The sequence below is a fragment of the Meleagris gallopavo genome, chromosome 4, assembly GCF_905368555.1.
Source record: "Meleagris gallopavo chromosome 4, MGAL_WU_HG_1.1, whole genome shotgun sequence".
Classification (NCBI taxonomy): Eukaryota; Metazoa; Chordata; class Aves; order Galliformes; family Phasianidae; genus Meleagris; species Meleagris gallopavo.
In genome coordinates this window covers 36321426-36346705 of record NC_139407.1, presented here as the reverse complement: position 1 = coordinate 36346705, position 25280 = coordinate 36321426, and the positions used below count along the sequence as shown (strand labels likewise).

The 25280-nt window shown below is 38.5% G+C and overlaps 1 protein-coding gene across 2 annotated transcripts in view; it reads right to left on the bottom strand.

Moving 5' to 3' along the window:
- Positions 1-25280, bottom strand: part of ARSJ (arylsulfatase family member J) — a 41129-nt gene that overhangs the window by 2691 nt on the left and 13158 nt on the right. The window lies entirely within an intron of this gene.

Sequence of the window (25280 nt, the reverse complement as noted above, 5' to 3'; positions counted from 1 at the left end):
ATGTCAAAAACTAACAAGGTTATACTATTAAATCTGCTGAAAAAGGAGAATGGCATCTGTTTTACTTCACGAGCATTCAAAGGAGTGGCTTCTCCCTCGCTGGCTATTGGGCAACAATACCAAACAAGTAACATGACACAGCACATCACACACTCCCCTCCCTTTTAGCCTCATTTTTAGCATTTTAATTTCCTTGTAGTTGTGAGCAATCTCAGAGAATCTCAGAGGCAACAAGCTCCCTGCAAAGCATTAGTTAGGCATTACTATTTTAAAACGAGCAGTCAAACTCACAGACTTTTCCAGTATCCCTCATGTATAATACAAACCCTAGAAAGCAGAATGATTGCATTGCATTTTTGAGCACGAATAAGTATCACAGCCCTGACTCAGGCCCAGCTCTCACAACACGCACAATCCTGAAGGCCCAATGATCAGATTTCTGGTGATCCATCACACAATATGCATATGGGCTATGATTTAGCAGAGACATTGCTAATGTTATAATAACTGAGTCAGTCATCAGAATACACATGATGGGACCTGGCTCTGCACCCCTGTCCGGAATACCTGCAGTCCCATGCTGTGACATTTATCTCCTAAGGAAGAGCCGTAAGCATGTACGGATGGTGAGTTAGGTTTGCCCTAACTAAAAGGCAATTTACAGTGAAAGTTGTTTATGAGAGATCACTGAAAAGAAGGTGATAATTTCATCATGAATCTTTTGTTCAGCACTCATTTTCTGTCTATGCCTAATATTTCTCTGAAATGTTTCCTGTCAAAAACTGAGTTACTCAAAATATCTAGATATAGAGGAGCACTGACATTTTGAGATACATTTTTTTTTCTCCACAGAAAGCTTTATCATATCACCATTTCACAATGATTATAAAAAAAATATTTGGATGAATACAATTTTTACAGTACCTCATGATTTGATAGTGGTAAACATATTTACAGTATATACCTATACTGCACTTGGAAACTGCAACAACAGTATATTTAAAGGATGGGATAATAAATCCTGCAGCATAGTCTATGAGAAAAGAATACATATAATATCCATAACATTAAAAAATAAATTCAGCATGGGCAGTATTAACAAAAATTAAGCACAAGTCAGTTTTTAACACTTAGACACTACAACTAAAATTTATCAGCACATTGTAAACTAAAGGAGGCTTCTCCCTGATTATAAGAAGAGACAAAATTCTCAGCCATGAGTAGAACTGCTAGGTACCTCGCCACTGTGAATCCTCCTCAAAAATACTTTACTATTTTATGGTAACAGAAGTTGGGATTTCCTGACGCATTCTGCTAATACTGCCAATCTGATTGACCTCCTGAGCTATCTACAGAATTAAAAACATTAAGCTCTGCCTGCCCATAAATAACTTACTCTGCTTCTATATGATGTCTGCCTGGACAACATCTTAGTAGGCAACATGGATGTTCTTAATGCCTGCCAAGCTGTAATAATTGTGTTAACTTCCATTTTATTCTTGGACTTCCATTATTTTCACAGAACCAGAAGCTGTAGTCCAACTAAATAATTGCAGAAGCTTTGGGTGTTGTGCTCCTCTGCTTTAAGCAGCACTGCTTCCCTTTGTCTCTCTGGAACTTTTTCAGAGCATTGTTTCTATCTGTAACAAGTTTGTGCATCTGGAGCCCTGCCATCCAACTGTCCGAAAACTCACAGGCAGGTGCTGAGACAGGACAGACTGCAGTAGTTACAGAGCACTTCCAAAATTATGGGTTTCTGGGCTTTACACTTTACTTCCATGAAAGAAATGTCATGCACGCACAAATATCCACATCATTTCCATGATTTGAGTTGCATTTTTCTTTCAGAACAGGTAAACTACAGCAAGGAAACTACAATGAATAATGGCAGTGCCCCATATTTCAGTTCATTCTTTGAGAACCCTCAGGGGACTATGCTCAGAAGACATTTAATTTCCTTCCCCTTCTCTGACCCCCTGCCTTGTTCAACTCTTTCAGCAAATTCCCCTCATTTGATCTGACTGAAGCTCCCACCCTGCTACTCTAGCACACAGTTCTTGCCTTCTCAATCCCTGCAAGACTAAAGATCACCACCCAGCCCCAGTTGGACAGTTTCTCCCATTACACTGATTTTTGCTGGGAGTTGGAATTTTCTTTACAGTGATGCTGGAGTAATAGAGACCCTGCTAACTCTTTGACAGACAAACAGAATGTGAGGGGAATGGGTAACAGCACAGCACACTGCAAACTAAGCTGCTTACTGACAAAGCTTACACAGCAAGTATGAAACTCATACAAAGTTAATTCACATAAAAAAATTATAACCAACATGCAGATTTCCCAGCCAGGGCTTTTCAATTATATATCCAAGCATGAAATTCCTACACTGGCTATTTGAAAAACATTGAACTAAAAAAATATCGAGGATTAGCCTCAGTTATTAGACATTATTCTTAGTTATTACACATTATTCTTAGTAAAATAAGCACTGAAATACAGCAGTGCACCTTGTTGCAGTAAGTTATTCAGCATGCTCGTTATAAAACACACGGAATAGTCTTGCTCAAATTCTGCTTTCACGTACTTCTGGTATGTTTCCCATATGTGTATGTGTCTGGTACTTATGACAGACACGCTTCTGGATATACATACATGCACACATACAAATACATATGCATATGTAAATTGACATGTAAATAATCACTTTTAAGTTAGAATATTTCAACTGCAGAAATGTCTCAATGCAGTATCAACCTATAACTGTCAGGACACTCCTCACTATCATAAAAGTGGTCAGGATTTGCTCCCTTTTCTGCGCCACATGCCTTTCTAATAGATCCATTATGTGCCACTATTACTTTTCCAGTGAAAGGATTATATTTTCAAAGGACTTTCAGATGTTTCATGAGAAAACAAAGGAATCTGAGCAAAATACAATGATTATATAGAAATAAATTGCATAAGTAGCTAAAAGAAAAGTATTTCAACATTAACATTTTAAAACTGTATTTAGACTGCACAAGGGAAGAAAAAAATGAGTATGGCAAAACATAAAGGAAATAAGAGGCACATGCTGACTTTGGGGGAGTCCTCTAGACTCTAGTGCATGAGTTCACTATCTGCCAAGAAATTTCTGTGGAATACATTCTGTAGATTTCATAGTTTCCCACCACCAACTTGCTAACTCTTCAAAATGCTTTGGTTGAATTTAATCCCAAATACAGAAAGCAATTTATGATAAAGAACAGTCTGGAGCTCCTCATCGTAATAACATTAGTAACCAGGTTAATATAAATAATAATAATAATAAATATAAATGCTGATGAGCTGCACAAAGTAATTGTACTGTTTTTCAGACTTTGACCTTCATGGACAATATTTACATAAAGGTGAAAGAGTAACAGTATCCTGCAAAAAGTGTAGGTGTCCAGGACTTGTGAATTCTTCATATGTCCATTCTGTCTTTTCTTCCACCCTGCCCCTTGAAGATTCTAGGCCATGTCTGTGCCTAGTAGATGTTTGAAATTTGAAAAATGCCTTCTGTTCTTATTAAAAAACAACAACAAAACAAAAACCTAAGTAAAAATTATTTGAAATGTTCAGTTAATAACATACCTATTGACAATTATAAATTACAAAAATGTTTTTGTTATTATTCCTTGCCACTTGGGCATGTCTCTGCATGGTGGATTTTCTACTCTCACTTTGATTTTATTAGTGTGGAAGTTGTTCAGATGTTTACAGTAAAAACACTGCAGTAACTGTTCCAGCTAAGGCAGCTGTATAGTACTAGCTGAATGTTACAGCACTGTTCACTTGCTTGTAGTGGAAACTTGAGAGCCACCGGCCTCCCAGAGAGAGTATCTTGGTGACTTTGTACGACCTTCGGTTCTTGAACGCTGAGAGAAATATTTTGGAGGTTTCTTAAATTAAATCAACAAACAAGCACATCCTTCATCCTGGGTTTGATACTGCTTTCCAGCATGATTTCCCTTCCTGTTTCAATCTACAAGGACACACAGCTAAGCCAGTTATTTGTATATTACTCCTACTATCTCTCTCAAGGTGCAGTGACCATTAAGTTGCTAAAGGTCAACTATATGTTCAGGTGCTGGAGTCTTTGTGGATATAAATCCCCACGGAGACTCTAAAGTCAATTTGACCTGAACTTGAGGAATGTACGAACATTTAGAGATCTAATTTCTCATTTCTGATGTCCTTAGTAGTGATAAATTACTTTTCCACTTCTCATCTGAAGAACAAACCAAACTACAGAAGTAGATCAATGATACTGACATTTGTACTTTTTCACTGCTATTCACTGAAGCAGAGAACAAGACTATAGATCTGTAAGGAAAAGAAGTTTTCTTGGCATGTCTCAACCCCATGGTGCTTATGGAGTCTAAAACATATGTTCATCAAACTAGTTCTCTTTAAAAACATCTTAAGGAGTTTTCTATTGAGCACTTCCCCCTTAACTTCATCGTAGGCTCTCCATCAAGAAAGAAGCTCAGATGTTTTTGATTATTTTGTAATGTGAATGTAAAAAACTATTAATTTTAAACTTTCGTAATTTTAAAATATTGCATTAATTGTCCTCAAACCAGGATTCTTTCAAGGCTCACTGAAGACTAACAAAGGAGCACAGTTTTAAGTTCCTAATTTCAGGGACTTTTGCTAGCATGTTGAAAATTTATCTTTATTATGTTTGCACATCTTAAGAATCGTTGAATGAGTTTTCTCAAATTTTAGAATAAATTACAGGCTGAGATTCAGAAGAGATTATTTAAAACAGAAAAGGAGTCAGAGAGTGATAGTACTGAGGTATGCATGCTGCATTAAGAATAAGAATAATTACTGATCATTACGCACTTCCGTGTTAAAGTAAGAGGCTTAACAACTGCTAAAGAACAGGCTGTGACACCTTACTGTTTGTATAAAGATAGTTTGAAACACAGCTATTTCACCTGGGTGAAGAATGCAGGAATCAGTGACATTGTTTTGTGTGAAGGCTCCCCTTCCTCAGGAGTCCAAGCTTGTGGGGAGGAAAAAACATCAACACCCCACAAATGATTAGAAGCAGGACTCAACGACCAGTGAGAGCAAATAAGACTTCTTTACAATGGACTAGGCTTTAGCATTCAGTGTAAAAACACTGATTTTTTAAAAAAGCTGTTACTTTGGGCAGCTGTTTTTACTTTTACTTAGCTCAAAGTTGGTTTGAGCTCTGTCAGGTACTTGTTAGCAAAGTGGCAGCTGTGCAGAGGCCATTCTGCTTCCAGTCCTCCAGTAAGGTTGGGGAAAAGCACGACACCAGTGTGCTAACTTCCTGATCAGTCACTGACCAACATGAAAGAAATACAAAAATGTGATTTTGCACCCATAGTATTTGCCATAAAAGCTATGAGCTTTATATTGAATCTGTTCGAGTTTTGAAAACTCAAATTTCTTTGGTGAGAGACAAAGCAAGCAGCAGACATATCAGCATTCTTCATGAATTTCTGCTTTAGACCAGGTTAACTAAAATCTTCTGTCAATCATATCCTTTCTCTTCAGTGCTTGTGTCTGTGTCCAATTCCATGTTATGTGTTTTCTAAGCACTGCCATAGAAGTCTTGATTTTCAAGCAATGTAGTCTTCTCAGAAACAATCTTGAGGAGACCTGGATCTGCACAATAGAAGTCAGTTTGTCTTTCAAAAACAGCAGCCTCTGCAGCAGTGCAGGAAAAAGATTTTTTTCTGCTGTGAGTTCCAGATACTTGATTCCAAAGTAAAGTTATAGCTAACATTTCAGTTCAACATGTAGTTTAAACATGAGTGTGATTTCAGTCAGACAGTGGTTTGAAATACAACCAAAGTAAGTAATCAAAGTTTGTCCCATGAATATGAGTGATGCTACCAGTACGGAAATAACTCACAAATCAGCCATGCAGCATTCTGACCTGGTTAAAATTCTGAACAAAATGGACTGAAGAAAATTATTTATATGTGAGAACATGATCAGCCATAAGATCAACCCTCATGCTATGCAATAGAAATTAAGGATATAATGAAAGAAATGATGTGTTGGCTTACGTTGCCTGTTTTTCTCTCTGTTTACAGGTGTGCCTATGACATTCTGTGTATCTACAGTATTTTCCAAGTGATTTGAATTAGGTAAGAAATGGTTTTATTGACACATGGAAATGTTACAATAGCTAGTGGGTTGCTTCTCCGAGATGGCAGGTGCATGACTTGATGGCAGAAAGATCAAAGAGTTTGCTCTAGAGCAGGAAGATAGTTCTTCACTAGAGATGAGCTATGGCAGGAGGGATCAGAGGAGCTGATCCAGAGCACCATGCCATGGCCTGCCAATACTGGTTAATTTTCTAGAAATGTGGGGGTGACAAAGACCAACCATTTCCAAAATAAACATGATCCCTATGATCCCCGTGGCCCTGGTTCCCAACTATTAAACCAATGGAATATTGAGCATAGGCTGGGGTGAGACCTGGGGGGATGTAACTGCCTCACCTTTCCGCTTTGCTCTGACAAGAAGCCCAGGAAGGGGAGGGAAGGCAAGGCAGAGTGACAGTGAACACAACCCTCAGCCGTGCAATGATTTATTAACGGACTAAGAACTTCACAGGTTTTTTGTTCAATTATCCTTTTCCAAGGAGCTATAGGCATTCAGGTATGCCTGTTTAACTGAATGGCATTTGGAACTTTAGCCTCAGAATCGCTTGGAAATTCTGATCTCGTGCAAGCCCTGACATTTGGTCATCTAAAAAACATCCTTACACAACTATACTGCTTATACTGACAATGTATTTTCTACCATCCAGCACCTAGAAATGCCACCCAGAGCTACATTAACAAAAATAAACATTTATCAATAGCAAGAATTAGAGAGACTTCAAGCGATCACCTTGTGATGGCTCAGCAGCCCCAGAACTCTGCCACTCAAAAGCAGGAGAATCAACACAGAAAATGGTGCCCCTTGTGGCTTTGTATTCAGCCAATTTTGCATCTTGAGGATGTGTGCCAGCAATCCTGTCTTTTATCTTGCCCACCTCCTGCTGACACCACAGACACTCCAGGAGGGAGGCAGAGCATGGGGAACAGCAGGAAGAAATCTCTTCTCTCTAGGGTTGCTGGTTCTAAAGGAAAAATAGCTCAGTACAGAACCAAGCTGGGAGATAAAAGAAACAGAGACCTTTACCTGCATTTCCTTCAGGTTAATCTCCCTGTTTGTAAGGGGCACTTTGTGCAGTGAAAAATAAAAACGGTGTTATGAAACTCATGCAGAAGTTTCAACTTTAAATCAGCCCTTGCAATTAGGAAATAATGTATGAAAATATTATTTTGCACAAAACATTATTAAGCTCTCACCATACCCTCTACTAAACTTCCCTGCCACTGAGACTATTTATCTGCTCAAATGGGAGTACAAAAAGGGGAAAGGAGAATGTGGGAGTAAGAAGCAGCTGGAATGCATGTGTGTATGTGCAGCTATTGTTTTCTTTGCAAGAGACTGCTGCAGCTGTGGAAACAGTGCACATTGCTTCCAACTTTATTTCTGAATGTTATTCATTTAGAAAAAAAAAAGAAAAAAAAATGTAAGATGGCGTAATCAACACTCTAGGTTTCAAATCTACATGTAAATGACATGAAAACAATTTGAATAAAGGCTTTGTGCACACCAACCACACATTCAGACGTTTCCACCAAATTCTGTGCTCTCAGCAAAAACAGATTCCTTTGGATTTTACCTCTAATCAATGTGTTATGAGGAAAAGAAATATGCTGCTGTGAGTTTAGAGGTGCACTGGAGCTGAACAATAAGAAAAGAAGGTCACATAAGCAGCCCATCCCTGTGTGTTTCTCTGAAGTTAAGGCAAGCAAATAAGAACGGAAACACCATTCATTAAATTCTCTGACCTGCTCCAGTCCTTTTTGCAGAAAGGAAAACAGAAGAACATGACATAAAGGGAATCTAAAAGCAATAAATTGCAGTGCAGAAGAATTCTCCCCTCGGGTACAACAATAAAATGGCCCACAGACTGTTGCAAGCACTGCACAAGCACTGCACACAGCTGGAAGAAGACCAGCACATCAGAACCGGGACACAGCAGTTGGCACTAGTCTCTGTGCTACAGCACACCACTCCTGAGCACTGAGAGCAGCATGTAGGTGGCCTTCACCTTACAGTGTGTGTGTGCACTGCTGCACTTTGAGAGCATACAGCTCAGATACTATGAATATTCTGGACTAGGCATGTTTGCAGGTATGGTAAATTTCAGCGACTCTTCAAAGCATATTGCCTTATATCATAGGTCTCTTTACATGTCTAGATCTAAAGTAGTGCCATCTACCTGGGTGATATATTTGAAAGTTAAAATTCTTGAGGTTTAAACTTACAATTCTGTGACAGCTTAGGAAAATATCAATCTAAATGCTGTAAAATGACCTTGAATTGACAGCGAGGATGACTGAGGACAAAATGACAAGATATAAAATAGAGGCTAACAACTACCATATCATTTTATATGTAACTTGAGAGAGATAATTACTTTATAATTAAAGAACATTGTGGGACTGAAAAAATGAGTTTTATTCAAGATTCAGACACATTTAGACTATTTTAGATATCTTCACATAACATCCAAATGGTGTGAAATCTATCATTTTCTACTAATGATTGAACAACTACATAAACATGGCATTTCTGAGTGTGACCTTGGAGACTGCCATATTTTCATTGCTTTATTGATCTTAAGTATATATAAGTATATATAAATATATACATATAAGTATATACAATAGATATATATAAAGTATATATAGGCTACTAAGTTTCTTCCAAATCCTTAGATTAGGCTTTAAGACTTTAAATTAGAGATAAATTATTACTGACAGTATGCTAATCAAGCCACAATCTCCTTTCAGTATTTAGAATATTCCTATTACCCTGTTCTGTGATATGTCTGAAGCTTAAGTGTCTTAAGGCAGCTATTACGGAAAAAAAGAGATTAAGTTCTAGTTCCCTTAACTAATACGTAGCTACTTAAACAGAAAAATCAATTCCATTAATTTCAATTGATTTTTTTTTTTTCCTAAGCATCATCAAGATACAAAAATAAGCCCCTGAATTAATGGATGAAACCCCTTTTCTATTGCAGAGATCGTGAATACTGATTATAGATGATTGCTTATGTCATATCAACTTCACTGTTCTATTTGTTCTGCCTAATTGCACTGTCATATAATATTATCACAAAACATGTACATTTACATCAAAAGAAAAAGATTATCTCTTCTTTCATCTCCCACATATCACATAGCAATCCAACATGGCAGGTTATTCATCTAGAGCAATGAGATGTACCTGAGCATTTATGTTGAGGGCTTAATTACATGTTAATGCTGTTGAATACATTATGAAATGATGAACTGCTATTCAAAAGTGAAAAGAAACAGTGCACAATCCACTTATTCCACTTAAGCAATATTAAGCTTCACACTGACTACAATGCCCACCCAGGTACTTCACGTTCAAGATCTTTAACACCAGCTGCATTCTTGTCAGCAAGATAAAGATGCCTTCTGCTGTAGTCTCTACAGGTATCCTGGGACAGATGCATGCCAGAAATGGTTTCATGCCATGCCAGAGCTTCTGCTAGAATTGAATTCATTTTCCAAGAAAAGCTGCAGCCCTGATTGTATGAAGAGTTTTATCTGGATTGAACTGAAATGCTATTTGACTTTTCAACAACACAGATAGTTTGCTGTAGTGATACTTACTGACAACAGCAGTGGTACTGAATCATTAGCAAAAAGAATAAGCTTGACATGCAACAGAGGGCCAGGAGGCAAGAGACACGCTTCCTTTTGGGCTCCGTGCAGATTTAAGCCTCAACACTGAAAATGAATTCTAATTTTCAGTCCTTCTGATGCTTCCATATTAGTTCCTTATTTTTTTGTGTTTCTCATCCCTTCAAGCTGTGGTGGTACCACATCCCTCATACAATGCAGCAGAGGGACAGTAGCTGATATTCACAATGGACTTTTTAGTCTTCAAGTGAAAACATGGTAGGATATAAAGGAGTATCACCTTGATTCTAAGATCAGTTTGCAACAGGATTTTTTAAAACACAGCACTTACAAACATCTATTTATTTAGAATGATTACTAGTAGTCATCTATAAGTTCTGTCATGTACTGCTCGCTACCAAATGAGATCCTACTGCCTCCCTTAATTCAGACTGTTGAAAGCACTACTGGATTTCCTTTCCTACTTTCCAACTCACTTGAGAAATATTGCATTAAAATCTTTCCTTCTTTCCTTCTTTCTTTCTTTCTTTCAAGAGCTGACCACAACATGCAAGTCCTTTTTTGCCAAAGCTAACAGCTGGCGTTGGAGACAGCATGTGCAGCTCCTCATGGAATCATGTGTTACGATAATGAAGTATGTTATCAGTGTGGGTCCCAGATGAAAGTTTCTTGATTGACAATATAGGGAAATGAAGCATATTTGTTTATTCACAAAGGAGATTCAACATGGAAATCAAATGCTTTTGCTGCCATTATCTGAGCAAATGGGTGTAGATGTAGGTGTGCTTCTGTAACAAGAAGGAAGGAATGGGGAACAGTGTTTTAGTGCTGTCAATCTTATGTGACAATTTTAACTAACACACAGATATTAAATACTGTATAATATGGCATACAAAGGAAGTTAAGTGCCTGTATTCAAAGCATGATTTCTTTCTTAAGGGATTTTCAGATTTCTGGGAAGCAACAGAAGCATGAAAGCAGACTGAACTCTTTTTCCACATATTCCAGAAATGCTGTGGTGGCCTGTTTCTTTCTCTGTTCAGAGCTCCATTTGCTAGGACTGAGAAGGAGCCAAACTTCAACAAATACTACGTCCAGCTCAAGGCAACCTTCCCTTATAAAAGAAAGTACTAAAATGCCCCTAAGATTCACCTTACACAGGTGCATCATATAAGATAGCATAAAGCCTGGAGCCTGGCGATTCATTGGGCCGTTATCTGCTTATGTACCAAACAGATCCAAGTTTCCTTGCTTGTATTTCTGCCTATTTTAGGAAAAGGCTAGGGAAAATACAAGGCAGAGCAGAAGCTGCAGTGAAACTGGGGGTTATTGGCTACACATGATGGCTGCAACGGTGTCAGGCTATGGGGTACTACAAAATTTCCTCCCACCATCCTGCTACACCACTGAAAAGAACAAACTATGGTTAATATGGGGCTGAGGTTAACAGCACAACTGTAGTCTAAGCTTTCAAGCAACTGAATAATAAAGTGCTTTGGACAAATTCTTCTTTATTTCCTTCCTATACTTTAAGGAACAGAACAAGTAGCACTGTCTTGAATATCACTGCTGCACTCTCTAATCCCTTCTAACAATCAGTAATTTCTCATTTATTTTGCTCCTCTGTAACATCTTGCTCTACTGGTTGCATAGTGGAAGTATCCAAAAGCCTCGCAGAAATGGAGGCTGCAGAGAGAAATGAGGCTGGGTAATAAAATGGAGTATTAGGTTGCATGGGAATGGAAACAGGTGCCTACACAGTGCAAGTCCAAAAGAAGTCCTGAAACAACATCTCTTACATGTACAGCAATTACACCTAAAAGTAGTCAAAGCATCTATAAAATGATTTCTATGATATATGAATGTTTTAATGAAACTATGCCTTATTTAAGATGTTAGTAGGTAAGATGTAAGTAGGTAAGTCCCAGACAAAATACTTCTAGAATGACTCACGTAATGGAGTGACACTTGCATAAATGAGGTGGAAAGTGGACACATACAAAACTTTGGCAGTATGCATTCAGTATATTAAACACTAAATAGAATCAATGCTGCCAGTGTTGTATGCTTGCCTTCTGCGGAGTTTCTTCCCCTTTGGATGGAAACACTGGTTTGATAGAGTGATATTAACGTTACATACCTTACAATAAATGATACCTCCTATAAAACGCAGACCACTTGTAGTGAGGCAAGAGGCATACTCATCCACATGTATAAAATTCTTCACTGTGTTAAGAGAGAACTTCAAGGCCAATGGTAACTTGGCAGTTAGTGGCCTGATTCAAACAAGAAAGCCAAAGATGAAGTTTTCACTGACTTCAAAGGGCACTGGTTCAGAGCTCTAATTTTGGTCCTTTGGACCTAGCTGCAATTTCCATTCCTACAAGAACTCAAATGGTCAGTACCAGATGGACAATTGTATGTGATTCGTTTCATTCTACAGTCAAACCCAAAGATATTCATATACTCACACTTATCTCATTCAGCTGTGTACCATTCTGAGTTCACTTGTAACTCAGATTGTAAATCAAAGTCAATTAAGAAAAACTGAAATAATTTGTCATCTTTTGGAATGTGTTGCATTTACCTTCTCTACGGTTTCTTTGGAGTCGTGAGAATCAAAACCCATTTAAAAATGAAGAATAAAAGGCAAAAGTAGTAGTTACTTGGGAAACATCAGTTATAAGGAGAGAGGAAAGCATATTCAGCATTTAGGAAAACATATGTTTCATTGAATAACTATAGAGCTCCGACACTAGAAAACCCCTTTGTATGTATTTTTCACATCTTAATTTTGGTACTTAATTTCCCTAAATTAATTCCCTTAATTCCCATAAATTCCATGTAGATAGAAGAGCTTTCTGAGATGGGATGGATTAAAACTCTTGCTATTTTCTGAACTGATGCTTAAATGCAATTCTACTGTTTGCAACACCATGGGAATTTAGAAACCAGACTGTGAATACATTTGTACCTAAGACACAAATAGGTGCCTAATGGGATTTTCAAAACCATGTCCCTAAATCTCCAAGAAAATAATGCAAGTTACTAAATACACAACTGAAAAGTTTACTGATTCCCAATCTGCATCACTAAGCTTCTCAATAACTTTGTAAAATCTGGATCTTACAATCTGGACCTTACAATGCCAGCCAGGACAACTGATTTTGTTAAGGTAAATACAAACTTAGCTATACTTCTGTGAGCATTGGGAAGTCCTTAGAAACATGAATGGCAGTTTTTAAGCCAGGAAAAAATAGGTACACTTATACACAGACACTTATTTTGGCAAAGAGGATTGGTGAACTGTTCTGTTTTATTGTATAATGTTCTTGCCACAATAGAACTATATTGTAGTTAAGGAAATGTGAATTATTTTGTTACCTCTCTGTTCTCTCTTTTCTTTCTTTTTTTTTTTCTTTTTTCTTGCAAAAGGCCAACAAAAAGTTGGTTTTCTTAGTGTTTCCAAACCAAAACAATAATCTTCAAAGTAAAAGCATCTCCTACACATCTGATCTTCAACCTTAGGGCTTCCTGTGGGAGCCAAACATTTGTTAAAAGAGAAAATAACAAGACCACAACCCATCACTACTTTTCAAGCACAATTAGCTACATAGTAATTAATCAATGACAAATAACTTGTCATCAATGCCTTTCTAAAGTTATGAAGTTAATAGCCATGACAATAACATCAAAATTAACAAAACACTGCCAAGCTAAACATGAAGCACCACCATTCAGTATTTATTCTTCTTGGCTTTAATATTCATCTCCCTGTGGGAGAGGAATAAGGGATATGTTAAGGGATGGAGAAGAAAGACAACAAGGTCTCCTTCGTATCTGCTGTGAATAAGGAAACAAAATATTTCTTTCTTCTCTGGGAGTCAAGGATGTGTTAAGAGAGGGGAAAGTAAGCACAAAGAAACACATGCATAACAATTTGTTGACAGTGCATAGTAATGTCTGTAGTACAAACATACAATGTGACACAGAGCTATCTTCGAAAATAAAGATCTTGAAGCGTGACAACAGAACAGCACATCAGTTTCATTAGTATACGGCTTTTTACTTCACTTGATCAGGGTAACCCAGCACCAAAGAAATGCTGAATGTGCGTTGGTCTTCCACTCTCACCTGTGGACTCCAAAATGGCATACAAAAAACTTGCAGTTAGGTTCAGTGCCACAGAAATGGGAAATAAGAGAGCCCTCAGAAAGCCAGGTACACACAAGGCAAAGCAAGAAAAGCAAGAACACAGTTGGGTGCATGATGGCAACTGTTTTCCAGTAACAAGTGTTCCAGTGTAGTGTCTTGACCATTTTTGTTACAGATTTTTATCCATCTATGTTAAGCAAACCTGAAACTTACTGTACTGCACTTCCTCACCATAATACAACTTAAGCTCAGCAAGTCATTGCCAGCTTTGCAAACACTTGCTGACATTATCAAAGATCAGTGAACTACGCTTCTCATAAGGGAAAAACAATTTTGTGGCAAATTAGTTTTCAGCAGTTGGTCACAATGAACATAGCTTAGAAAGGACGCATCCAGCCTAGCAACAATATAACTGGAGTACATTCTGAAATAGTACATGCCCTGAGACAGTTGCAGAAAAAGCATGGTTGGGCTTTCACTTGAAATATTTGACTACTTAGATTTGGTTACATACTATAAAAGTAAGTCTTATTCTGACATTTCAATTTTTTTATATGCTACATAAGCTCCCTTTCTCCCTTTATTTTCATAGCAATAATTAAATACGTTATGAACGAGAGGTCTTTGAACTATGTTTCTCTGACCCACTGACCGTTTGTCTCTTTGAAGTTGTATCACATATGCTGTATCACATATTTGGAGCAAATCATCTTAGGAGAGATCACACGGTACGTGCATGGTGTCCAGGGAATCAGGCCCACCCAACATGGGGTCGTGAAAGGCAAGTCATGCTTGACCAACTTTACCTCCTTCTACAACTGGGTGACCAGACTGATAGATGAGGGAAAGGTTGTTGATGTAGTCTACCTAGACTTCAGCAAAGCCTTTGACATGGTCTCTCACAGCATTTTCCTGGGGAAACTGGCTGCCCATGGCCTGGACAGGTGTACCCTTCTTTGGGTAAAGAACTGGCTAAAGGGCCATGCCCAACGGGTAGTGGTTAATGGAGTTAAGTCCAGCTGGTGACTCATTTCAAGTGGTGTTCACCAGAGGTCGGTACTGGGGCCCATCTTGTTTAATATCTTTATTGATGACCTAGATGAGGGGATTGAGTGTACCCTCAGTAAGTTTGCAAATGACACCAAGCTGGGAGGTGGTGCTGATCTGCCTGAGGGTAGGGAGGCCTTTCAGAGGGATCTAGATAAGCTGGATCGCTGGGCTGAGGTGAATGGATGAGGTTCAACAAGGCCAAGTATCAGGTCCTACACTTTGGCCACAACAACCCCATGCAGCACTATAGGCTTGGGGATGAGTGGCTGGATGACTGTGAAGAAGAAAGGGACCGGGGGGTGTTGGTTGATGCTTGGCTGAACATGAGCCAACAGTGTGCCCAGGTGGCCAAGAGGGCCAACGGCATCCTGGTCTTCATTAAAAATAGTGTGGCCAGTAGGAGCAGGGAGGTAATCATCCCTCTGTACTCAGCACTGATGAGGCCATACCTCGAGTACTGTGTTCAGTTTTGGGACCCTCACTACAAAAAAAGATGTTGAGGATGTGTCCAGAGAAGGGTAACGAAACTAGTGAGAGGTTTGGAGCACAAGTCTTATGAGGAGTGGCTGAAGGAGCTGGGATTGTTTAGTCTGGAGAAGAGGAGGCTCAGAGGAGACCTCATTGCATTCTACAACTTCCTGAAGGGAGGTTGTGATGAGGAGGGGTTTGGCCTCCTCTCCCAGGCAACAAACAGGACCCAGGGAAATGGCCACAAGTTGTACCAGAGGAGGTTTAGGTTAGACACAAGGAAGAACTTTTCTCTCAGAGAGTGGTCAGGCACTGGAATGTCCTGCCCAGGGAGGTGGTGGAGTCACTGTCCCTGGCAGTTTTCAAGAGGCGTCTGGATGAGGAGCTATGAGATATGGTTTAGAGGCTTGTGGTAGCAATGGTAATGGGAGGATGGTTGGACTAGATGATCTTGCAGGTCGTTTCCAACCTTGTGATTCTATGATTCTATATCCTATGAGAAAATAATCATCCTTGCCTATCAAACAAACAAACAACTGTATTTCTGTTTGTTGCCAATGCTCTAGGTCAATTTAAAGGCCAATACATTTTCACTTACTCTCAAGAAGTTGCACAAACTCAATTCATTTTTCATCTATCTTAAGTCATTAACTCCCAAAGTCACAGTCAGAAAAGGAATAAAGGAAGAATATCTTCTCTTCCATTGTGGTTAACGTAAACTCCAAATTCCACCAGGGAAATAAAAATAAAAATATGGCTGTGTATGTCCACATATCTTACTGCATGGAATTACAGGTGACAGTGACACATAGGTTAAGGTTATCCCAGGCTAACATTCAGTGCTTCATAAAAATGCACAATTTTGTAGTGTCATGAAAAGATAAAAATCTATCTAATGAAGGACCCTCAAACTGTTTTGCAGTTGAACTCAAAATGAAGACTTTATCTTCACTATGATTTAGAGTATTTTCTTATGACAAAACCTCGTCTTTACTTCATTTGTTCCAGAAAATCATCACTACTCCTGCCAAGCATACACACATGCTTTGCATCAACTACATTTAGGGACATTAGAATCCAAGTTTTGTGGGGTCCCTGGAATCACCAAGCCCAATATAAAATGGCCTTCAGAGACTCACCTACAAGAAGTTCAGGTAACTGCCTTCTGCTCTTATATATTTTTGTTTGTTTCTCCATAGATGTCACTGCTTTGCCCAAGGTCACCTACTGTGGTCTCTGCAAGACTTCAGGAATTCCCTGTGTCTTCACAAATGTCAATATTCCGACAGCTACAGCATTTACAAGGAAAATTGGACAGATAGGGTCATGTTTCTGCATTCAAGCTCCTGATTCTGATGATGGTCTCAAAACCAGGTTCTTTAAACATTAGACTTTGTTATGCATTTTACTTTAAGGAAAGAAACAAAAAATCACCTCCTTCACCTGAAACTTGTTTTTCTCTTGGTCTCATGAATCAGTATGAGAAGGAACAGTTCTGAAATCTCATAAAAAGGAAGATACCTTCAGCTAAATTACGACAGAAGGAAACAAGTGGAAATTGAAAAACAAGCGCGCTGTTCAGACATTCATGTAACTTCTCATATAGATACACATAGTCTGGTGCTAAGAGATAGACTCCTGGAGATAACAAAAGAGAGAGCAGTGCATTTTGCTAATCCACCTGATTTTCTGTTGCTTTTCTAGCTGAAAGAAAAGATACTTGTCTTTCCTGCTAACTTCTCTTGGGACTAAAAAATAAAGGAAATTTCTCATTTTCTCCTTGAGTCTACAAATTGCAAGGTGTGTTACTGAGAAAGGAAAAATAAAACAACATCCTAACAAAATAAAAAATTTCAAGTGTGTGACTATTGTGGAGATCTTGATTAGCCTACAGATGGGAAAGAAATACTCAGATTAGCTCGTTGGACAAGTGGAAACAAATGAAGCATACTATACCTTTTAACAAAAGCCAAAAAATGCATATACTGTCTTTCACCCTCTCACCAGAAAGAATGATTTCTCCCACTCATTCCCTCAGGAATGTGCTTACAAAATTCCACTTCCCCTGCCTCAATTATTCCAACTTCAAAATTCTTCCCAATTATGGCCATGTTTTCAGTTATTTGTTTAAATTGTGTTTGACAGCCTCTACTACCTGCAGATAGTGCTTCATTTCTTTTGTTTCTTTTCTAGAAAATAAACTATGTCTGCACACTGCACTTTCCATCATCAAGCAAACTGGTGGCTAAGGAAGCAAAATACAGATTTGGGAAATGTGGAATCTCTATTGATTTGTCTCAAACTTCCTACACAATATATGCCACAATACATGTAGAACAAACTATAGAGAACTCTGACTGTATTAAAATGGTACTGTATCTTCTTGAGATGTTCCTCTCTCTAACCTCTCTCAGAGATTGCTCACTCCAGAGAACATTTCCTTAGTCTTAGCAGAAAGCTACTTTAAAGACAGCTGAAGCAAACAGCCCAGGTTGTGGCTGGATCTTAAAAAGAGAGAACTACACTCTCATTTGCTTCCTCTAGTACAGAGCAGTAACCTCTGTTAGAAGGACAAAATTCAGCAAAGCATCTTAGGTCACGCAGCTAGGCTCAAATAAATTTGACCATCCCAGCTCTTCATTCTTATCAAACCAAAATAATAATCCAGTTCTCCTCTCACAGAATACTGTGATGCTAGCCTTAATGATGTGCTAAAACCACGTGAAAACCTTTGATAGAAGCAGCTACAGAGGGCCAAAACTGTAGTCTCTGCTTTAAGACCCAAGTAGCTACAGTTTCCACAGTTCGCTGATTTCCTCCAGTCTGTGATGATAATTACAGATACAGAACTTCTCATCTTTACCCCTCTGAAAACAGCTTTCAGAAACTCCTAACTTGAGCCAGGCTGAGAGCACAGATTACAGGGAAGGAGGACAGAAGGAGGGGGAGGTCAGGCCCATCTTTCTGACTTCCCCATTTCTCACTCACCCATCCCATGAGGCAGCATGCACTCCCTGCAGCTCTCTACCCTGCACAAGCACAAGCAGACCAGCCCCACCATCTCCCTCCTGGTGCCCCAGCCGACAGCAAAGTTCTCTCTTGGCTCTGTTGCAGGCTGTCCTCCTGCTTCACTGGCTCTTGCATTATCATCCACCTACGCAGATTAAGACACGGTTTCTTTCCTTCCTCACTTCCTTAAATAATGAATTGATGAGGTGCAAACTTAGAGGCAAGTGGTATCAGCAAACTCACACAGTCTGTGAACATTTTTTCTTAAACCAAAATGGCTGTGTGTCATACATACTAAATAGGTTAAGTCATCTACTTCAGTGAAGGGAAGCAATCTGTTCTCTCTCTGTCATGTTTTCTGCCGTGCCAATCTCCAGGTGCACTGGAGAGGTGCGTTTTCCGCTCCAGGTGAGCAGAAAACACTCAATTTTTTCCAACAGGATCTTCATTCCCAGCAGAGGATGCAGAATGGGAGGGCACGTATAGCCAGCTATACTGCATTTACTTCTCTGCTTCTTGTGTAGTCTTGTGTATTGTTTTCAGGTGCCCACCACTTGCTTCAATGGATTGCCTGGATTTATTTAGATTTCTTTACCTAAACAACTCTTTTAAGGAAATCCACACTGTTATTTACAAGTGTATTTTGAAGCGTTTGCATTAAAATCTTGTAAATAACTGCTTTACTGATTTTTAAATTCAGTTTCATCTAACAAAACAAAGGCAAATTGATGCAGAAATAAACTAACAAATAAAACAATGCATCTGAATTGCACACCAATTATTAGGAACAGTGCATTCACTGACAATTAAAAAAACTAGCAATTCAGATACTCAGGATTTCACTTTGGAGACAGATGACAATTTTCTCTTTGCCTAAGGTTTTTTGCTTTCCTTTATTCCTACCTGTGCCATATGTGATGGACCCATATTTGACATTATCAACATACTGCACTCTACTTCTGTCTCTTTACCAGATTTTTAAGACCGTTGCGTGCAACTGAGAAGTCATAACGAACGTATAAAATCTAACTGTCTCCTAAATGTCTTTATATTGCCTTTATTAACTTTCACATGCATGGACAAGATGTTGCTGTGACAGAAGGCAGCACGGGCTGAGCCTGATGCTGACATCACTTCCTCTACAGAATGAGAATGCAAAGACAACCAGTAAATATCACAGTGCTCTCACTTCACTTGCATGTGTTGACTCAGTGTGACCCACACAGCCAGCACTGGAGTGGGAAATGAAGTAGCGGCACTGGCAGTCTTTGGTCGAGAAGCTGACACAGAATTAGTCCTTCACACTGCATTTTAGAAATGCAAGAATCACTAAAATAAATCTTTGTTTATACTGATTTAAATTTTTCAGTAAACTTTCTGGAGTTCATTTCCATGTTATCCCTTCCCTTTGCTAATGTTTCCTAAAATGACTGAAAATTACGATATGAGATCTGTAGTGTTTGTGCAATTTACATAAAATATTTTAGCACACTTTTAAAGGATGTGCAGTTAAATTTACACTCTGAGCCTAGTTCATTTAGACTCAAAATTTGAATGCTTTCCAATATGAAGTCACTAACTAGTCTACACCAGGCCACTGTAAGCCTGGAATATTTCCATTCATGTCAGTGCGATTGATGCTGAGTTCCAAATTGCAGAAGGCAGGAGATTTTGATACATTGGAGGTTTGGGAGGGAGGCAAGTTGAATGCAATTTAAGCACAGTTGTCAAAGCCAAAATTGGTGAAAGATTCCATTAAAAGAAACCTGTTTATGCAGGAAAACATTTTTAGTTTGGATCAGCACAGTATAGACGTACGCAGTTTTCTGTATGGCATTAGCAGCTGATAAGCCCTGAGCAGACGGCTGTGGGGAAATATTTTAATTCCATGCCTTCCTGGCCAGTGTTTTATCAGCACCAACTGTTTCAGACATTTTTTGCAACATGGTAATATTTGGAAGTGCTTCCTTCAAAAAAAAAAAGCCCACCAAATGTAATTCCAAGTGTGCAGAACTGTTTTGACACAACTGATCAATTGCTAGCAAACAGAGCAGATTCAGGACGTACTTGTTCCATTTGCTAAATTCAAAATTTCCCACATGCAAGCCAAGGGAATTAAGCTTGATCGGAGTGAGTTTTTCAGGATTTTTTTTTTTTTTTAAGCCAGCTATTGTGGCCCTCTAAGTTTGTTGCCAGCAGATTGAAAGTGCAAGGGTGATGGCAAATTTATTTTTCAGAGAAGAATGATGACAGAGAAAATGCAAATATATATCTCTCTCGCTAATGTTTTTTCTAGATACGAAAACTTTACTAGGCTTTCTATATTCTATAATGTTCCCTTTCAAAATAGACACAAAATAGCACTCACAAAAACTACTACAATGATTTGATATAAATAATTTTAAAACTAAAACCCTTCTGCCATGACTTTCATTTGGATTACAATTCCTAATAGAGTAATTGCTTTTTTTTAATTCTTTACAAAGAATTAGGTCAGACAACACATTAAGAAGGCCTACAGACCTCTATTCTACAGACTGCTCTATCATCACTGTAGGAAAATGGCAGTGGTTCTAGGTAATAATAATACATTTTTGAGTACAGCAGTTTTTCTTCTAGGAAGTCTTCTCAAAAGGCTGGGTACTGTTATAGCACTTATTTTTAATAGTAAAGTTTTAAAATCTTCAGCACTCTCATCTGAGAATTACAAGTAACAGACACAGAATTTTACTGAAGAGTAGTAATGTGCAAAGAATGTGGCCAATGCACAAGAATGTGTTTGTTACTAATGATGTAGGAAAAAAAAGAAAAATGCTGATATGCAAAAAATAGGAATTATTGCCAGATGCTGCCCTCTTCCAGGAATGCTATCTCAAATGAAGAAGCTGCCAATTTCAGTTTTTAGGATATAATCTTGATGATTTTGGTCTAGTAAGGGATTATTTTACCTACCTTCATCATATCCACGTTCTTGGAGAGGAAGAGGGCAATTAAGAACATGGAACCAAAATCCAGTTCTCTGATAACAGGTGACAATTGCATTTTTGCAGAACATGATTCAAATGAAAATAAAGCGTGTACTGCTAATAAAAACAGGTATTAGCCATAACAGAGGAAACACCTGGAGCATGATGATTGGCCATCTCTGATCTTTAAAATCCAACAGTAATCTTGCAGGAAAAAGATCCTTGCTCTTAAAAACCATATGTCTACTTCAAAAGAACTGAAAGCTTCAGAAAGTCTTTTAAGAAAATGCTTTTGTATGTCATTGAGGAGAAATTCCTCTTTCCATTAATTCATCAAATTGTTCTTTCCTCAGCAAAGCAACTACAATAATGAGAATATTAATGAGTACCTGTATTGTTGAATACTGTCAGGAGCTGTACCTGTCTATTAGCTCCGCAGCCTTGCATTTGATTTATGATCACCTTGATCTGCAATACAAACATTTTCTTGCAAAGAAATACATTCAAGCAACTTTGTCTTGAAGGAATGTCTACCAGCTACAAGGTTTAGCCCCACCTACAGAGAAATTAAAGCTTGTAAAAGATGAATCCTTCCTTGTTCACCATGGGAAGTACAAGACAGCCTGGCTTCTCAGCTTGCACAGGCCTTATATTTCCAGCTTTGTCACAACAACATGGGCACAGAAAAGGTTCTGCTCTTTTGATAATTTTAATTACCAAAATTGCCACTGCCATTTTGGCAATTTTTCACCTAATTTCTCCAGAGAAATACAAATAAAAGTCAACAATCAACCCATTCTTAACTTTGTTTCATACCAATGGGTGACAACCCATAAAACCCTTGCACATCAGGATGCATTTACATGGCCCCTCTGACATAGTCACAACAAAACAGATAATAATTCAGTTGAATTGAATATGAATCAGAAAAATGAGGAAGGGAGAGCAGGAAAAGAAACCCATCGAAACACAATCAAACCCCAAACAAACACATAAGGCTTTAAAAGCCTATGGCTGAAAAGGTGATCCAAAAGGATTTGCTTAACTAATTCTAAAAATTTATTCAGGAAATTCAGTTTCAAGTTCTAAGACGAGGAATTTTGCAACAAATATGTTTAAGCTACAGGCTTTTTCATTCTTAAAATATATCCTCGAGGAGTAAGTAAAAGCAATTCGGTTTGTTACCTTTATGTCGATTCTTTTCATATGGGCTATAAATACATTTTTAAGGTGAAATTTATACACAGTAAGTTTCATTACCCATGCAGACTACAATTTATGCTAGTAGAGCACTGCGCTGCATTTTTGACAGGAGGGTCTAAATCCAAACTGAACACGAATGAGAGGAGCAGCCTGAGCAAAAACAGAAGGCAGTTCAATGACAACTGCAAAGCAGGGCTTTTAGGTAGCAATAACCAATTGCAAAAGTAGAAGAACTTTTTTTTTTCCTCACAGAAACAAGATCTGGGTTTTACTAATAATCCAACATGTAGATGAGTCAGCAATGATCTGATGTGGGGAAAAAGAAACATCCTCTTATAAAGATAAAAGTGACTGGTGAAGTAAAACATATGACAGTCTGTTTAATGCATGAAAATACAACAGCCGACAAAGGACTTTCAATCTGCTGTAGGAAAAGGAAATGCATTTGCTTAATTTCCAAATGTTCAGACCAGAGAGGGAACATACCTCAAATATGTCTGGTTCCTTTTTAAGTATCAGGGTGGCTTCAGTGCACTCTGACCAGCACTGTAACACAGTGTGGGTGTTCTATCAGGAACAAACCCATGGGGGATAATCATCAACCAATCACAACTTAACCAGTAAAGACAGCACAAGATCTTTTGTTCCTATGACATTTTCTACCCATCAGCAGAGGAAGAAGAGTCATACACTCTATGATACACAAATGCTTTGGCCAGATTTTCTGCTGAGGTGAATTCATGCCAATAAAGGAGTCACATACTGCCTTCAAATGCTCAACAATGAAAACGTTTTAGAAACTTTGAGATTTAGAACAAAATAATGTGGCAGTACTGGTCTACTGGAACACTGTGTCCTGTTCTGAGCATGATTTTTAATAAGATAAAATGTTCAGAGGAGAACATCAGGAATCATCATCAGTATGTAAACCAAGATCTATGCAGAAAGATGACAAGAACAGATCTTACCCAGGCAAGAGAAGGAAGAGCAGAGACGCGATAATAGATTTTGGACATACAGGAGATTGATCAACTTTTGTAGCAAATCAAAGTGTTGATTCACTTAGGAATCAACATCAGAAACTTAAACTGAAGCAGGATAGAAGTTAGGCAATAGAAAAACTATATAACTAAAATTATATATTATGAAATTATAACTAAGTCTGCCTGAACAAGTTAATTCCAAGTATTTTAGTGATACTTTTGTTGCCATTTCCTGAGAGAGGTGAGTCAGGGAATTTATTATTTCTTAAATCCCTGTTTTCTGGAGGTAACTGTGTGGATATGGAAATGCCAGCTTGCTCTCTCCATTCACGGCTGGCTAGGAGCAAGACCATTTCAGTTTAGGAGACAAACCAACATAGCCTTCACTGTGCCCACGTCAGTCAGCTGAGCTTTGCTCAGATCCAGCTCACCTCGCTGCACAGCAAGAGCAGCTGGATCCACATAGCATGGCTGAAGCAAACAAGCTGAGCAGCTCAGTGCTTCATCTGTTCCTCCAGCACAAAGACGGCCAGCCGCACACTGCTACTGGAACACTGGCAGCGCCTGCGGCAGCCGAGTCCAGCACAGCCAGGCAGCGCCAAGAGGGGCTTGGGCCAGGGCGCTGCAGATGCACGCCGAACATCTGTGCTGCTGAAAACACCTTGTTCTCATATCAGATTGCAAACCAAAGTGTAACAAATTTCCCTACGTGGCTACGACAAGCTGGTAGTATAAATTCCAGGACTTGAAGTAAATCAGTGAGGCATGGCTTGATTCAAAAAGAGAAGGGCAAACTTGAAAGGTGAATAAACATGCCTATATATCACGCTGCATATGATATCATGTCATATCTAATTAGAAAGTCCTGAACTGTTTTCAAGTGCCTTAGGTTTGTTTTCTTTTTGAAGAATTTGCTTAGCACTACCTCTGTAAAGTTCCCACTCCTTCTTGTTAGGACCACCTTTTCCAGGTTTAACATACCACAGTGATAGAAAGGTGCAGGCTAAATACCAACTATTTATTGGAAAATCTCCTTTGATAGAAGGCTTTTAAAGTGTTTTAAAAATATTTTTGGAACTGTGCAAGGACTATTATCTATGATAAATCTTAATATGTATATATTTCTGTGGTCAACTACAATAAATCCAGCTTTAAAAGACTCTAACAAGTATAAATATTCTTGCTCTACAGACACAAAACCTACATGCCAGTAACTGAGGAACATAAACGTAAGTTCTGTTCTTGTCTGAAAGATATATCAAGCATGCAATTCAGCCAAAAATACCTGAAGAATTAGGAAGAGAAACAAATGACGGTGTGATTCCATTCTTTCTTCAGGAGAAAGGGTGGCTTGACTTCCCCTTTTTTCAATGTTGGAGGCAGGATAGTGGGAAATGCAAAAAAATGGATTAAGTCTGGACAGCTGAACTGATGGGCCTTAGAAAGAGACATAAGATTCCAAAATCACAACCTGTTGGGCCAGTGTCCAGGAAAGCCTGGAGACATTTGAGAGGCTACAGAATCTTAAAAGTGATTCTGGAACAACCTAAAATGCTCAGGTTGTGGTGTTGGTTTATTTTTGCTTTGCTTTTCAATTTTAATTTGCACAGTGCAAAAAAGGTCAGAGACGCATT